Raw genomic sequence first — 17,359 nt, forward strand, 5'->3', positions numbered from 1 at the left:
CAAAAAATTTTGTGTTTCTTGTTTGAGTCTAGTGTCAAATTTTAAGTTTGGTGTCAATTACATGTTTTAATTTTTCTTTAATTTTCGAAAATATATGCATTGTGTTCTTCATTGATCTTTAAATTTTCTTGTTTTGTGTCTTTTCCTGTTTTTCTTGTGCATTTTCGAATTCATTGGGTTTAAAAGTAAAAAATTTTTAAGTTTGGTGTCTTGCATGTCTTTCTTTTCTTAAAATTTTTCAAAAATATGTTCTTGATGTTCATCATGATCTTCAAAGTGTTCTTGGTGTTCATCTTGATATTCAAAGTGTTCTTGCATGCATTATTTGTTTTGATCTTAAATTTTCATGTTTTGTGTCATTTTGTTGTTTTTCTCTTTCTTCATTAATTCAAAAAAATAAGAAATAATGTCTTTCCCTTATTCTACTCATAAATTTTCGAAATTTTGAGTTGATTTGGTCAACAATTTTTAAAATTTAGTTGTTTCTTGTTAGTCAAGTCAAAATTTCAATTTAAAAATTCTATCTTTCCAAATCTTTTTCAAAATAAAATCTTTTTCATTTTTCTTTTAATATTTTCGAATTATTTCTTAAAATTTTTCAAAATCTTTTTCATTTTTTCTTTTAATGTTTTTGAAAATTTTAAAATTAATTTTCAAAATCTTTTTCTTATTTTTACTTCATAATTTTCCTAATTATTGCTAACATTTAATATTTTGATTCAAAAATTTCAAGTTTGTAACTTTTCTGTTAATAAAGGTTCAACCTTTAAATTCTAGAATCATATCTTTTAGTTTCTTGTTAGTCAAGTCATCAACTTTAATTTTAAAAATCAAATCTTTTTAATTTTCTTTTCAATCTTTTTCAAAATAAATTTCAAATCATATCTTTTTCAAAACTCTAATTTCAAAATCTTCTTCTAACTTCTTATCTTGTCAAAATTGATTTTCAAATCTTTCAACTAATTACTTGTTTGATTTGTTTGTTTTAATTTTAAAAACTTACTATTTCTCAAATATTTTTAATTTCTCTTTCAAATATTTTTCAAAATAAATTTCAATCATATCTTTTTGAAAATTTAATTTCAAAATCTTTTTCTAACTTCTTATCTTTTCAAAATTTATTTTTAAATCTTTTTCAATTAATTACTTGACTTTTTGTTTGATTTTAAAAAGTTTACTATTTCTTATCTTTTTCAAAACCACCTAACTACTTCTCTCTCTCATTAATTTCGAAAACTAACTAACATTTTTTTAAAAAATTCTTTTTAATTAATTAATTAATTTAGTTTTCAATTTACTTTTATTTCTTTTCTTAAATTTTCGAATTCTAACTTAATTAATTAAATAAAAATAAAAATATTTTCCTTCTCCCTCTTCTTAAAATTTGAATACTCCCTCTCTCATCTCTTTCTATTTTATTTTATTTATCTACTAACACTTCTCTTCTACTCATAATTCGAACCCTCTCCCTCTCTCTGTGTTCGAATTCTTCTTATTCTCTCTTTACCTCATTCTTCTATTCTTCTCTTCTTCAACTCACATAAAGGAATCTCTATACTGTGATATAGAGGATTCCTCTTCTTTTATGTTCTCTTCTTTTTCATATGAGCAGGAATAAGGATAAAGACATTCTTGTTGAAGCTGATCCTAAACCTGAAAGGACTCTGAAGAGGAAGCTAAGAGAAGCTAATGCACAACACTCTAGAGAGGACCAAAAGGCCATGACAGAGGAGCAACAAAGGCAAGGAAGAGACATAGAGGAGCTCAAGCACTCCATAGGATCTTCAAGAGGAAGAACTAGCCGCCGTCACTAAGGTGGACCCGTTCTTTAATTTTCTTGTTCTTATTTTTCTGTTTTTCATTTTTTTTATGCTTTATGTTTTATCTATGTTTGTGTCTTCGTTATATGATCATTAGTGTTTAGTGTCTATGTCTTAAAGCTATGAATAATTTCATGAATCCCTCACCTTTCTTAAGTGAAAAATATTTTTATTTGCAAAAGAACAAGAAGTGCATAATTTCGAAAATCATCTTAAAGTTAGCTTAATTATTTTGATGTGGTGGGAATACTTTTTGTTTTCTGAATGAATGCTTGAACAGTGCATATTTTTTATAGTGAAGTTTATGAATGTTAAAATTGTTGGCTCTTGAAAGAATAATGAAAAGAAGAGAAATGTTATTGATAATCTGAAAATCATAAAATTGATTCTTGAAGCAAGAAAAAGCAGTGAAAAGCAAAATCTTGCGAAAAAAAAGGGCAAAAAATAAAAGAAAAAGAAAGAAAAAGAAAAAGCAAGTAGAAAAAGCCAATAACCCTTTAAACCAAAAGGCAAGGGTAAAAAGGATCCAAGGCTTTGAGAATTAATGGATAAGAGGGCCCAAAGGAATAAAATCCTGACCTAAGCGGCTAAATCAAGCTGTCCCTAACTATGTGCTTGTGGCATGAAGGTGTCAAGTGAAAAGCTTAAGACTGAGCGGTTAAAGTCGTAGTCCTAAGCAAAAAGAGTGTGCTTAAGAACTCTGGGCACCTCTAACTGGGGACTCTAGCAAAGCTGAGTCACAATCTGAAAAGGTTCACCCAGTTATGTGTCTGTGGCATTTATGTATCCGGTGGTAATACTGGAAAACAAAATGCTTAGGGTCACGACCAAGACTCAAAAAGTAGCTGTGTTCAAGAATCAACATACTAAACTAGGAGAATCAATAACACTATCTGAATTCTGAGTTCCTATGGATGCCAATCATTCTGAACTTCAAAGGATAGAGTGAGATGCCAAAACTGTTCAGAAGCAAAAAGCTACAAGTCCCACTCATCAAATTGAAACTAATCTTCATTGATATTTTTGAAACTTATTGTATATTCTCTTATTTTTATCCTACTTTGTTTTTGGTTGCTTGGGGACAAGCAACAATTTAAGTTTACTGTTGTGATGAGCGAATAATTTATACCCTTTTTGGCATTATTTTTATATAGTTTTTAGTATGTTTTAATTACTTTTTATTATATTTTTATTAGTTTTTATGCAAAAATTGAATTTTTGGATTTTACTATGAGTTTGTGTGCTTTTTCGTAATTTCAGGTATTTTCTGGCTGAAATTGAGGGACTTGAGCAAAAATCTGATTCAGAGGCTGAGAAAGGACTGCAGATGCTGCTGGATTCTGACCCTCCTGCACTCGAAATGGATTTTCTGGAGCTACAAAAGCCTAATTGGCGTGCTGTCAATTGCGTTGGAAAGTTGACATCTTGGGCTTTCCATCAACATATAATAGTTCATACTTTGCCCGAGATTTGATGGCCCAAACGGGCGCTAAAAACCAGCCAAAAACTTTCTGGCGTAAAACGCCAGAACTGGCACCAAAATTGGAGTTAAATGCCCAAACTGGCACCCAAGCTGGTGTTTAACTCCAAGAATGGCCTATGCACGTGAAAGCTTTAATGCTCAGCCCAAGCACACACCAAGTGGGCCCCAAAAGTGGATTTCTGCACTATCTGTACTTAGTTACTTATTTTCTGTAATCCCTAGTAACTAGTTTAGTATAAATATCACTTTTTACTATTGTATTCATATCCTTTGTCAATCCTAAGACTTTGGACATTTGGAACCTCTTTGGGAGGCTGGCCATTCGGCCATGCCTAGACCTCTTTTCACTTATGTATTTTCTACGGTGGAGTTTCTACACCCCAGATATTAAGGTGTGGAGCTCTGCTGTTCTTCATGAATTAATGCAAGTACTATTGTTTCTCTTTCAATTCACGCTTACTTCTTCTCCAAGATATACTCTTGTACTTAATTCAGTTAAATCAGAATGAAGGGGTGAGCCGTGACAATCACCCACTATCTTCATTACTCGCTTAGCCAAGATCCGCGTGCCTGACAACCACAAGCGGTCTACATGATGTTCAACGAAGTCATTGGAAGACAGCCAGAGTATATTCTCTTGGGTTTCTAATTCGTGATTTGCATCGTCTCTTCTGACAACAGAGCATCTGAATCTATGATTAGAACCTTCGTGGTATAGGCTAGAACCATTGGCAGCATTCCTGAGATCCAAAAAGTCTAAACCTTGTCTGTGGTATTCCGAGTAGAAAATGGGAAGGGATGACTGTGACGAGCTTTAAACCTGTGAATGTTGGGCGCAGTAACAGTGTGCAAAAGGATAGAGAGATCCTATTCCGACGCTAGCGGGAACCGACATATGATTAGCCGTGTGGTAGCTGTACATGGTATTTTTCATCCGAGATAAGAAATCCGACAGTTGATTAGCCGTACAGAGATCGTAGCTGGTATTTTTCATCCGAGAGGATCATACAGCTTGTAACACCCTAACTACCAAAGCTCACGCTTCCGGCTGCGCGACTCTGATAGCTCGGACATTACGACGACTTTTATACTATTTAATACTAAAATATGAGTCTGTTTGAAACTTTAAACCGCAATACCGCTCCCAAAAATACTTTTGCTATACAACGTACATCCATGCATACCATACAACGTACAGAAACTCATAAAGAGTACATACATATATATACACATACATATATATAAATATTATTACAAGCATTAACCAATACAATTCATATCCCTCTTACAGAATATATATCAAGATAAAGGCGAGGGTACAATAAACCATAACTAAAACAATACAGAGCATCACAACAACAATTAAATAAGCTCTTCGTAACTTCTGTGCCCATATCCTGAAAGGGGAAAAATGTAGGGGGGGTAAGAACATCATCCTCGAAAGGGTTCTTAGTAGAGGGTTTTTGGGAATTACTGTAATAGGATACATGAAGATAACCGTACCAGTGATTAATAACTGTCTTATGCCTCTTTTCAAAAACAACAGTTTTCAATAAGGTAAAGTCGGAAATCTTTTCTGAAAGAGGAACCGTTCAATTCTCAAAAACACCAAAAGCCTTTCAAAAAGGTTTATCTATGCTGAACCAAAATAGCCTTTCATATTTTTCCAAATCAGAAACAGAAAACCGAAACCAACCATCGGTCTATCTCAATCCAACCACGGCCCTAGGCCCAAACAATCCAACCACGGCCCTAGGCCCAAACAATCCAACCATCAACCAAATCACCACAATCCAACAGAGTCCCAATTGCAAACACAGATAGGAAGTTCAAGCACAAACAAACAGTTACAGCAAGTATAACAATTAGCAGTTAATCACAAAGGCAAACCAAGTACAATATGCACACCCAAACAATGTCACATAGATGCATATGATGCATGCCTGTCCCTAGTGGCTGATGATATCCTCTGTCGGTTATATAGCCAACCCGACACGTCCTGGTAGCTAACCATGGACAGAAACACCCATCACGGAGCAAGTAGGTTTGAGCTACAACCCCATTGCTACTACCCGCTCAACCCAGAGCCAGTGGAATAACCACTACTGCGGCTACTACCCAGGCGGGTGTTTAGAAGCTCAACCTGGAGCGAGTGGAATCACCACTACTACCGCTACTACCCAGGCGTCACAGTCTCTGACCTGGAGCAAGTGGGACGAACCACAACCCTTGCTACTACCCAGGTATCTCAAACATATATTCATTCAGTTCCAACCATGGATCAACATCCATCTCAGCCATCCGGCTTAAATTCAAAATTCATAGTCAGCCATACGGCCCATAACTCATTCGGCATTCAGCCATAAATCAATATCATACACAGCCATTCCGGCTCACGGTTCAATCCAAAACCAGCCAATATTCATAATCATACACAGCCATTCCGGCCCATAACAAAACAGCACTTCCACCGTTCAACATCATTAAATTCATAAAACCGGAATTTAAGCCATAAATTACTTTTCTCAAGCCGTTTCACTCTGAAATCAAATTTCAACTCTTTTCAGCCTTGGCTTTAAAGATCTCATTTTCTCAAATCATCTCAGGCTCATAAGCCAAATTTACTCAAAGTGAGCCTCCTTTTGAAAACAAAGCCACTCTCGGCATTCTCTTTCCAGAACTTCCAAAACCATGGCAAGTTAAGGATTTATTTCAAAGTATTAAAAATCACTCATCCAACAATGGGATTTTATAACAAAAGCTTCTCGGCAGAGTCCCAAGTCTTTAGGGAAGGTCATCTTACATCAATTCTTTAAAATTCATTGAAACTCTTAAAATCATAGATTCTCGGTTCAAGTAAATAAAACTGAATTTATTATGAAACTGAACCATACAAAATCACAAGTTCCAACCCGGTCCAAAATCAACTCATTTAAAACGGAACCAGTTCATTTGAATCAAACCGCTTTCAGATTTCTTTTTGGAACCCATTTTTCCAACTCTTCTAAAATGCCTCAAACTTGATTACTCAATCAAAAATCTAGGTTCCTTTAAAAATCACTAAAAACTCCTTTTTATATTGAAATCAATATTATAGCATCATTCTTTCCTTCAGTGATTCAAACGGTAAAAATAGTTCAGTTCTAAATAAGCCGAACTCAACGTATAAGGTTCATCAAATAAATTAAGCTTGAAAACATAAATATCCTTTTAATAAATCAAATAATACAATCTCTCAAATCCAACCTTTTTTAAATAACCTTTCAAACAAGACTAAGAGTTTATAGAAATTTCGGCAGCACCTCCCCTAAAACTTGGACTTTTGCCACCCGGTTCGGGTCCCAACTAAACTGTTCCTCATTCCTTTTCAACAACACAAAACCAGAAATCAATTCAAAGCAGGATAAATCCAACAATCGCCTCAGTGGCGTATCTCAAGGATACCATTTCAAAATCAACTCAATATCAATCGATTTAACTCATTTCCAAAGCTTTAAAGAATCAGTTCGGCAATAAATCATTTGTCCATAACCAAGTCAATTAAAGTAAACCAGGCTGAATTCAAAAGTGCATTCGACTTTTCACATCATTGAAATAATTGACTCAATTCAAACCAATCCTCAACGGTTTAAACTCAGATTTCAAATCTTTAAAGAATCAACTTTAAAATATTACATTTCATAAAGCCGCACAACAATTCAGCCAAACCAACATCCATAATCATTCGAGTCAATCAAATAATACATAAGGCAATTACAATCACCAAATACACAATATCTCACATCAGTATCCATATGTAATAATTCCAATACATAAAACATAGTTTTTGGAAAGTGCCCCTACCTCAAAATGCAAATTCCATAACCCAAACGCGTCACATAATCCTTTCCGCATCGACCCGAGATCAACAATCAAAATCCCGGCAGCCAAAACCTCAGTTCCAAGCCACTTTCGCAATAGTCTCAACACTCTAATCGCAACATACAACAACCGAAACTCAATCGTATAGCAATTAACGCCACCAACCTCAGCGTGAGATAACAGAATAGTAACCAAAAGACTTTCAAACCGAAAATGCTTACCGAACCGAAGGAGAAACGGCTGAACCGAAACGGCGGCGGTCTCCGAACCGGTTCGGCGGTAACCCGGCAGCCACCTCAAGCGGCAGCGATGACCTGAACCATATGCAGTGACAATGAGGTTCCCAGAAACTCAACAAAAAGGAGAACCAGCTTAAAATCCTTACCGACGAGGCCTTCCGGCAACAGCAGCAGCATTTCCAGCGGCAGAGGCTTACTGGCGCACACTCATGAGCGGTGACAAGGCCCCCAACAGCAGCTGGGCACAGCGACAGGAACAGCTCTGCGACGGTTCTCCTCTGGCGGGGCTCCCCCTCTCTTCCTCGCGACAACACCGGCGACGCTGGCAGCGAGCAATCCGGTGACTGGGCGGCGCGACCTTCTTTCCCTTTTGCGGTCCTCCCCTTCACCTCAGATTTGCTCTATGACGGCGTAGGGATGGTGGCGCGGCTGGGCTGGGCGTGGCCTCAGTGGCAAAACGGCGACCCACGACCACCCTCTTCCTCGCGTAGCCCTCTGTTTCGACCTCTCTCTTCGCCTTGGACCTGACGGCGGACTCCAAGGCGGCGCGACGCGGTGAGCTTGCAGCTGCCACGACGGACTATGGCGGCAGCTTCACGGCCGGCGGCGACGCTGTTAGGCCACGGCGGCAAGGCATGGTGGCGGCGGTGAGGCGCGATGCTCTTCTCCCTCTCCTCCTCTCTGCTTCTGTCTCGGTTTCTTCTGTGGTGAAGGGAGTAGTGTTTGCATTGCGACTGTTAGGTTTAGTGGGAGAGGGTTTCGGCTGAAGCAAATGGGGGGTAGGGTTCATTTTCTTTTTGAAAATTAGGGTTAAGGGCATTATGGTAATTTCACATAAAATTGGGAATAATATAGTAGTTGAAACCCAATGTAAATCCAACACTTATTGTATATAGAAAATACTATTTGCTCATCAATTTTTACAAATTACTTTCAATAAAATGCCCAAATCAAACAATTAGAAATAATATACTTAATTTCTTCATTTTTTCAAAATAGCAATAGTAATATTTAAAATATTACTTATCTAATCTAAATCATATAAAATCCTTATTATTTCATAACTATCAACTTTATAATTCAAATATAGAAAATAATCCAATAATTATAAAATTGGATAATAATCATAACTTATCTCAAGTTCAATAAATCAAAACTTGCCTTAATTATCCTTAATAAAATAATCTCTGAAATTAAGGCTATAAATAACTATATGATTTGAGACTTGATCATAATAAGACTTTTCAAAGTTCTGGGTCTTACATAGCTTGCCATGGAAGGGAGCACACATGATTGGAAGAAGGTAGTAGGAAAGCAGAGGTTCAGAAGCAACAAAGCATCTCCAAACACTTATCTGAAACTCCCACCAATGAATTACATAAGTAACTTTATTTTATTTTATGTTTTATTTATCTTTTAATTATCAAAACCTCTACCATTTGAATCCGCCTGACTAAGATTTATAGGATGACCATAGCTTGCTTCAAGCCGACAATCTTCGTGGGATCGACCCTTACTCACCTAAGGTATTACTTGGACGACCCAGTGCACTTGATGGTTAGCTGTGCAGAGTTGTGAAAAGTGTAAATCACAATTTCGTGCACCACTTATTCATTGAAATAGCATGCTTTTGTGAATTCTTTCCTAATTGTGCTTAATTGTAAAAATCATGCTTTTTATGCTTAGAATTTGCCCATTTGTTTGAGTGATTTAAGGTTTTGAAGGCAATGATGGCTTGAAGAAGTGAAAGAAAAGCATGCAAAGTGGAAGAATTCAATAAATGAAGGATTTGCAAAGCTATCAATCTTGACATCTTCGTACTAAATTGATCATAACTTGGGCTACAGAGGTCCAGATGAGGCAGTTCCAACGGCATTGGAAAGCTAACATCCGAGCTTCAAAATGATATACATATGTCTATAGTGGACAATGAGTTGCTGTGCGTATGCACACAATATGTGCGTACGCACGCATCTGAGCGCATGCCTCATTTAATGAAGCACGTTACCCACGATTCCTAGCCCATTTTGGGCCCAACCCGACTCATTTCTGATACTATTGTACCAAGGTTTGAAGGGGGATGAACCAAGTAGTCATAGTTTAGGTTTTTTTATCATTTTTTAGGTGATTCTAAAGAGAGAAGCTCTAACGTCTCTATAGAAATTTAGGGTTTTACCTTAGTTTTCTCTCTAGTTTTAGATTTTAATCTTATTTTAGTTTATTTTTCTTTATATTTTATTGTTCTATTCTCTTAATTCGTTTAGCCTTTATTGTTAGTTTCTTCTTTTATGCTATTTTAATTTCATGAACTCTTGTGAATTTTGGTTTTCTTTTAATGCATTTGATGTTTTCATGTTTATTGATGCTTTTTTGAGTTGTTAATATTGCTTTCTTGCATTGGTAATTGTACATTTTACTAATTCATACAATTTATGATGATTTACTTTTATGCCTTCCAAGTGTTTGATGAAATGCCTCTTTCAATTGTAGAGTAGATTTTACACTCTTGTCATGGGATTGAGGATTTAGGTTACCTTGAGTCATTGATGTCCAATATTGATTAGTGATTTAGGGTTGTTAATTGATTTTGTTTCCACTAACGATAGTCTTTCACTAAGCTAATTAGTGAGTTAGCTAGGTGGTGCACGAAATTGTGATGTCCAGGCTCGAACAATCCCTGGCAACGTGAGCAACTTGGTACGCGTAATCGTGATTACACTTTAATGATGTAAAATTCATGGCTCTTTATTTCCCTGGCAATGGCGCCAAGAACATGGTGCCAATACCATGGTTCACAACTTCGATACAACTAACCAGCAAGTGCACTGGGTCGTCCAAGTAATACCTTACGTGAGTAAGGGTCGAATCCCACGGAGATTGTTGGTATGAAGTAAGCTATGGTCACCTTGCAAATCTCAGTTAGGCAGATATAAATTGATAATGGTGTTTCCGAATAATAATTAGTAGAATAGGGATAGAGGTACTTATGTAATTCATTGGTGAGAATTTCAGATAAGCGAATGGAGATGCTTTCGTTCCTCTGAACCTCTGCTTTCCTGCTATCTTCATCCAATTAGTCTTACTCCTTTCCATGGCTGGCTTTATGTGATACATCACCACTGTCAATGGCTACTTTCGGTCATCTCTCGGGAAAATGATCCAATGCCCTGTCACGGCACGGCTAATCGTCTGGAGGCATCACCCTTGTCAATGGCTTCATCTTATCCTCTCAGTGAATAATATGCTCACGCACCCTGTCACGGCACGGTTATTCATCTGTCGGTTCTCGATCATGCTGGAATAGGATTTACTATCCTTTTGCGTCTGTCACTAACGCCCTGCAATCGCGAGTTTGGAGCTCGTCACAGTCATTCATTCATTGAATCCTACTCGGAATACCACAGACAAGGTTTAGACCTTCCGGATTCTCTTGAATGCCTCCATCATTCTAGCTTACACCACGAAGATTCTGGTTAGGAGATCTAAGAGATATTCATTCTAGCTTATTTCATGTAGAACGGAAGTGTTTGTCAGGCACGTGTTCATAGGGGAGGATGGTGATGAGCGTCACACATAATCATCACCTTCATCACGTTCTTGGGTGCAAATGGATATCTTAGAAGCGAAATAAGATGAATTGAATAGAAAACAGAAGTACTTTGCATTAATCTTTGAGGAACAGCAGAGCTCCACACCTTAATCTATGGAGTGTAGAAACTCTACCGTTGAAAATACATAAGTGAAAGGTCCAGGCATGGCCGAGATGGCCAGCCCCCAAAACGTGATCAATAGATCAAAAGATAATCCAAAGATTCCAAAGATGGTCAAAAAGACTAGTAAAAGGTCCTATTTATAATAAACTAGCTACTAGGGTTTACATGAGTAAGTAATTGATGCATAAATCCACTTCCTGGGCCCACTTGGTGTGTGTTTGGGCTGAGCTTAAGTGTTGCACGTGTAGAGGTCCTTCTTGGTGTTGAACGCCAGCTTTTGTGCCAGTTTGGGCGTTCAACTTTGGTTTTGGCTCCTTTTCTGGCGCTGGACGCTAGATTTGGGTAGAAAGCTGGCGTTGAACGCCAGTTTACGTCGTCTATTCTTAGCCAAAGTATGGACTATTATATATTGCTGGAAAGCCCTGGATGTCTACTTTCCAACGCAATTAGAAGCGCGCCATTTCAAGTTCTGTAGCTCCAGAAAATCCATTTTGAGTGCAGGGAGGTTAGAATCCAACAGCATCATCTGAATCTGATTTCTGCTCAAGTCCCTTAATTTCAGCCAGAAAATACCTGAAATCACAGAAAAACACACAAACTCATAGTAAAGTCCAGAAATGTGAATTTAACATAAAAACTAATGAAAACATCCCTAAAAGTAACTAGATTCTACTAAAAACATACTAAAAACAATGCCAAAAAGCGTATAAATTATCCGCTCATCACAACACCAAACTTAAATTGTTGCTTGTCCCCAAGCAACTGAAAATCAAATAGGATAAAAAGAAGAGAATATACTACAAATTCCAAACTATCAATGAAACAGAGCTTCAATCATATGAGCGGGACTTATAGCTTTTTGCCTCTTGAATAGTTTTGGCATCTCACTTTATCCATTGAGGTTCAGAATGATTGGCATCTATAGGAGCTTCAAATTTCGAATAGTGTTATTGACTCTCCTAGTTCAGTATGATGATTCTTGAACACAGCTATTTTATGAGTCTTGGCCGTGGCCCTAAGCACTTTGTTTTCCAGTATTACCACCGGATACATAAATGCCACAGACACATAATTGGGTGAACCTTTTCAGATTGTGACTCAGCTTTGCTAAAGTCCCCAATTAGAGGTGTCCAGGGTTCTTAAGCACACTCTTTTTTTGCTTTGGACCTTGACTTTAACCGCTCAGTCTCAAGTTTTCACTTGACACCTACACGCCACAAGCACATGGTTAGGGACAGCTTGGTTTAGCCGCTTAGACCAGGATTTTATTCCTTTAGGCCCTCCTATCCACTGATGCTCAAAGCCTTGGGATCCTTTTTATTTGCCCTTGCCTTTTGGGTTTAAGGGTTATTGGCTTTTTCTGCTTGCTTTTTCTTTTTCTTTCTACTTTTTTTTTTCGCCCCTTTTTTTTCTTTGTTTTTTTTTTCTGCAAGCTTTGTTCTTTGCTGCTTTTTCTTGCTTCAAGAATCATTTTTATGATTTTTCAAATTATCAAATAACATGTCTCCTAGTCATCATTCTTTCAAGAGCCAACATATTTAACATTCTTAAATAACAACTTCAAAAGACATATGCACTGTTCAAGGATAAATTCGAAACTCATGTACTTCTTGTTCTTTTGAATTAAAACATTTTTCATTTAAGAGAGGTGATGGATTCATAGGACATTTATAACTTTAAGACAGAGTTACTAACTACTAATGATCATGTAATGAAGACACAAACATAGATTAGCACATAACATAGAAACGAAAAACAGAAGAAATAAGAACAAGGAATGAATCCACCTTAGTGATGGTGGCGTTTCCTTCTTGAGGAACCAATGATGTCCTTGAGCTCTTCTATGTCTCTTCCTTGTCTTTGTTGCTCCTCCCTCATTGCTTTTTGATCTTCTCTTATTTCATGGAGCATGATGGAGTGCTCTTGATGTTCCACCCTTAGTTGTCCCATATTGGAACTCAATTCTCCTAGGGAGGTGTTGATTTGCTCCCAATAATTTTGTGGAGGAAAGTGCATTTGAGGCATCTCTGGGATCTCATGGAAATGAGCTTCTTGCGCCTCTTGAGCTCCATGACTGGGCTCTCTTGCTTGCTCCATCTTTTTCTTAGTGATGGGCTTGTCCTCTTTAATGAGGATATCTCCCTCTATGTCAATCTCAGCCGAATTGCATAGGTGGCAAATGAGGTGAGGAAAGGCTAACCTTGCCATGGTGGAGGACTTGTCAGCCACCTTGTAGAGTTCTTGAGGTATAATATCATGAACTTCCACCTCTTCTCCAATCATGATGCTATGGATCATGATGGCCCGGTCTATAGTAACTTCAGACCGGTTGCTAGTGGGAATGATTGAGCATTGAATAAACTCCAACCATCCTCTAGCTACAGGCTTGAGGTCCAATCTTCTTAGTTGAACCGGCTTGCCTTTGGAGTCAATCTTCCATTGAGCTCCTTCCACGCATATGTCCATAAGGACTTGGTCCAACCTTTGATTAAAGTTGACCCTTCTAGTGTAGGGGCGTTCATCTCCTTGCATCATGGGCAAGTTAAATGCCAACCTCACATTTTCCGGACTAAAATCCAAGTATTTCCCCCGAACCATTGTAACATAGTTCTTTGGATCCGGGTTCTTACTTTGATCATGGTTCTTGGTGATCCATGCATTAGCATAGAACTCTTGAACCATTAGGATGCCGACTTGTTGGATGGGATTTGTTAGAACTTCCCAACCTCTTCTTTGAATTTCATGTCGGATCTCCGGATACTCATTTCTTTTGAGTTTGAAAGGGACCTCAGGGATCACCTTCTTCTTGGCCACAACATCATAGAAGTGGTCTTGATGGGCTTTGGAGATGAACCTTTCCATCTTCTATGACTCGGATGTGGAAGCTTTTATCTTCCCTTTCCCCTTTCTAGAGGATTCTCCGGTCTTAGGTGCCATCAATGGTAATGGAAAAACAAAAAGCTTATGCTTTTACCACACCAAACTTAGAATTTTGCTCGCCCTCGAGCAATAGAAGAAAGAATAGATGAAGAAGAAGAAGAAATGGAGGAGAGGGAGAGGGTGATGTGGTTCGGCCAAGAAGGGTGTAGAGGGGTGTGTTGTGTGAATTTGATGAAGAATGGAGGGCTTTATATAGGGAAGGGAGGGGGGAAAGGTTTCGGCCATATGGGTGGGTTTGGGTGGGAAATTGGTTTTGAATTTTTGAAGGTAGGTGGAGTTTATGAGGTAGGTTTATGGGGAAGAGTGGATGGTTGTGAGTGGTGAAGAGGTGATGGGGAAGAGAGTTTGAGGTGATTGGTGAAGGGTTTTTGGGGAAGAGTGTTTATGGGGTTGTGTGAAAGAGAGTGGTGAGAAGAAGTGAGTGGAGGTAGGTGGGGATCCTGTGGGGTCCACAGGTCCTGAGTGGATCCTGTGGGTCCACAGATCCTGAGTGGATCCTGTGGGGTCCACAAATCCTGAGGTGTTCAAGGATTTACATCCCTGCACCCATTAGGCATGTAAAAATGCCTTTGCACACAACTCTAGGCGTTCAGCGCCAGGTTGGTGGCCATTTTGGGCGTTCAATGCCCATTTGTGTGCCATTTCTGGCATTGAACGCCAGAACCATGCCTGTTCTAGCGTTCAGCGCCCAGAAGCTGCCCATTTTGGGCATTCAGCGCTAGAACCATGCTCTGTTCTGGCGCTGAACGCCAGACAGATGCTCCTCCAGGGTGTGATTTTTCTTCTGCTGTTTTTGATTCCGTTTTCAATTTTTATATTTATTTTGTGACTCTACATGATCATGAACCTATAAAGACATATAACTAAGAAAAATATAGTTAGATAAATAAAAATTGGGTTGCCTCCCAACAAGCGCTTCTTTAATGTCAATAGCTTGACAGTGGGCTCTCATGGAGCCTCACAGATGTGCAGAGCTTTGTTGAGACTCTCCAACACCAAACTTAGAGTTTGGATATGGGAGTTCAACACCAAAATTAGAGTTTGGTTGTGGCCTCCCAACACCAAACTTAGAGTTTGACTGCGGGGGCTCTGATTGACTCTGCTTTGAGAGAAGCTTTTTCTGCTTCCTCTCCATGGTTGCAGAGGGAGATCCTTAAGTTTTAAACACAAGGGAGTTCTCATTCCATTGAAGGACTATTTCACCTCTGTCAACATCAATCACAGCTCTTGCTGTGACCAGGAAAGGTCTTCCTAGGATGATGGATTCATCCTCTTCCCTTCCAGTATCCAGGACTATGAAATCAGCAGGGATGTAAAGGCCTTCAACCTTTACTAACACGTCCTCTACTTGTCCATAAGCCTGTTTTCTTGAACTATATGCCATCTCTAATGAGATTTTAGCAGCTTGCACCCCATAGATTCCCAATTTCTCTATTACAGAGAGGGGCATGAGGTTTATCCCTGAACCAAGGTCACACAGAGCCTTAAAGATCATGGTGCCTATGGTACAGGGTATTATGAACTTTCCAGGATCCTGTCTCTTCTGAGGCAATGTCAGTTGATCCAGATCACTTAGTTCATTGATGAACAAGGGAGGTTCAACTTCCCAAGTATCAATGTCAAATAATTTGGCATTCAGCTTCATGATTGCACCAAGAAACTTGGCAGTTTGCTCTTCAGTAACATCCTCATTCTCTTCAGAAGAGGAATACTCATCAGAGCTCATGAAGGGCATAAGGAGGTTCAATGGAATCTCTATGGTCTCTAGATGAGTCTCAGATTCCTTTGGTTCCTCAGAGGGAAGCTCTTTATTGACCACTGGACGTCCCAGGAGGTCTTTCTCCTTGGGATTCACGTCCTCTCCTCTCCTCACAGGTTCGGCCATGATGCTTATGTCAATGGCCTTGCACTCTCCTTTTGGATTCTCTTCTGTATTGCTTGGGAGAGTACTAGGAGGGATTTCAGTGATCCTTTTACTCAGCTGGCCCACTTGTGCTTCCAGATTTCTAATGGAAGACCTTGTTTCATTCATGAAACTCTCAGTGGCCTTAGATAGATCAGAGACTAAATTTGCTAAATTAGAAGCATTTTGTTCAGAGTTCTCTGTCTGTTGCTGAGTGGATGATGGAAAAGGTTTACTATTGTTAAACCTGTTTCTTCCACCATTATTAAAGCCTTGTTGAGGCTTTTGATCCTTCCATGAGAAATTGGAATGATTTCTCCATGATGAGTTATAGGTGTTTCCATAAGGTTCACCTAAGTAATTCACCTCTGCTATTGCAGGGTTCTCAGGATCATAAGCTTCTTCTTCATAAGAAGCCTCTTCAGTACTGTTGGATGCAGCTTGCATTCCATGTAGACTCTGAGAGATAATATTGACTTGCTGAGTCAATATTTTATTCTGAGCCAATATGGCATTCAGAGTATCAACTTCAAGAACTCCCTTCTTCATAGGCGTCCCATTGCTCACAAGATTCCTTTCAGAAGTGTACATGAACTGGTTATTAGCAACCATGTCAATGAGTTCTTGAGCTTCTGTAGGCGTTTTCTTTAGGTGAATGGATCCACCTGCAGAAGTATCCAATGACATTTTAGCTAAGTCAGACAGACCATCATAGAAGATATCTAGGATGGTCCATTCTGAAAGCATGTCAGAAGGACACTTTTTGGTCAGTCCTTTGTATCTCTCCCAAGCATCATAGAGGGATTCACCTTCTTTCTGTCTGAAGGTCTGAACGTCCACTCTAATCTTACTAAGCTTTTGAGGAGGAAAGAACTTGGCTAAGAAAGCCTTGACCAGCTTATCCCATGAGTTCAGGCTATCCTTAGGTTGAGAATCCAACCAGAGTCTAGCTCTGTCTCTTACAGCAAAAGGAAAAAGCATGAGCCTGTAGACTTCAGGATCTACTCCATTAGTCTTTACAGTATCACATATCTGCAAGAATTCAGTTAAGAACTGAAAAGGATCTTCAGATGGAAGTCCATGAAACTTGCAGTTCTGCTGCATCAGAGAAACTAATTAAGGTTTCAGCTCAAAGTTGTTTGCTCCAATAGCAGGAATGGAGATGCTTCTTCCATGTAAATTAGAATTTGGTGCAGTAAAGTCACCAAGCATTCTCCTTGCATTATTATTATTTTCGGCTGCCATCTCCTCTTTCTGTTCGAAAATTTCTGACAGGTGCTTGCTGGTTTGTTGTAATTCAGCTTCTCTTAATTTTCTCTTTAGAGTCCTTACAGGTTCTGGATCTGCTTCAACAAGAATATTCTTGTCTTTGCTCCTGCTCATATGACAAAGAAGAGGGC

General features: G+C 38.6%; 1 non-coding gene across 1 annotated transcript; it reads left to right on the forward strand.

Moving 5' to 3' along the window:
* The first annotated feature begins 16,701 nt into the window (after positions 1–16,701).
* Positions 16,702–16,808, forward strand: LOC112773956 (small nucleolar RNA R71). The gene has a single exon (XR_003188474.1). It is a non-coding gene; the product is annotated as a small nucleolar RNA R71 (small nucleolar RNA).
* Positions 16,809–17,359: the final 551 nt, after the last annotated feature.

Source organism: Arachis hypogaea, chromosome 18, assembly GCF_003086295.3.
Source record: "Arachis hypogaea cultivar Tifrunner chromosome 18, arahy.Tifrunner.gnm2.J5K5, whole genome shotgun sequence".
Taxonomy (NCBI): domain Eukaryota; kingdom Viridiplantae; phylum Streptophyta; class Magnoliopsida; order Fabales; family Fabaceae; genus Arachis; species Arachis hypogaea.